The following is a 557-nucleotide window of genomic DNA, read 5'->3' as shown; positions in this document are numbered from 1 at the left end:
GACCCCCCCAAACCCCCCCCAAATTACACCTGGGACACCCCAAAATACACCTGGGATCCCCCCCTGAAACTCCTGGGTACCTGGGACCCCCCAAAACTCATACTGGTTCATACTGGTCCATACTGGTTTATATTGGTTAATATTGGTTTATACTGGTTCATACTGGTCCGTGTGGTTTATATTGGTTTATACTGGTTCATACTGGTCCGTACTGGTCTCCCCAGCACGACGGGGATGTCTCTGCCTACACGTACGAGCGGACGCTGATGATGGAGCAGCGCTCGCAGATGCTGCGCCAGCTGCGCCACGCCCAGGTGACGTCACCGCCCTCCCCGTGACGTCACTGCCCTCGTGGTGACGTCACGTCCCCTCCCGGAGGCATTAAACGCGTTCCCATGACGTCACCGCTCCGGGGAGGGGGCGGGGCCTGCGGGGAAGGGGAGGGAGGGGTCTCATGTGGGTGTGTCCGTGACGTCACAGAGAGGCCACGCCCACTCGCAGCCCCCCAGTGCCGGGGAGGAGGAGGAGGAGGGGGGGGGAGACCCCCGGAGGGGCCC

At 61.9% G+C, this 557-nt stretch overlaps 1 long non-coding RNA gene across 1 annotated transcript in view; it reads left to right on the top strand.

Moving 5' to 3' along the window:
* LOC113979417 overlaps positions 1-508 on the top strand; it is an 893-nt gene extending 385 nt beyond the window's left edge. The window contains exons 2-3 of the long non-coding RNA XR_003537860.1: positions 225-314; positions 481-508. This is a non-coding gene — a long non-coding RNA (uncharacterized LOC113979417). The remainder of the gene's footprint in view (positions 1-224; positions 315-480) is intronic.
* The last annotated feature ends 49 nt before the right edge of the window (positions 509-557 follow it).

Source organism: Neopelma chrysocephalum, unplaced genomic scaffold (genome assembly GCF_003984885.1).
Source record: "Neopelma chrysocephalum unplaced genomic scaffold, ASM398488v2 Primary Assembly neopelma1_79528, whole genome shotgun sequence".
Classification (NCBI taxonomy): Eukaryota; Metazoa; Chordata; class Aves; order Passeriformes; family Pipridae; genus Neopelma; species Neopelma chrysocephalum.
The sequence above is the reverse complement of the archived record's forward strand: the minus strand, read 5'-3'. Positions and strand labels throughout refer to the sequence as shown.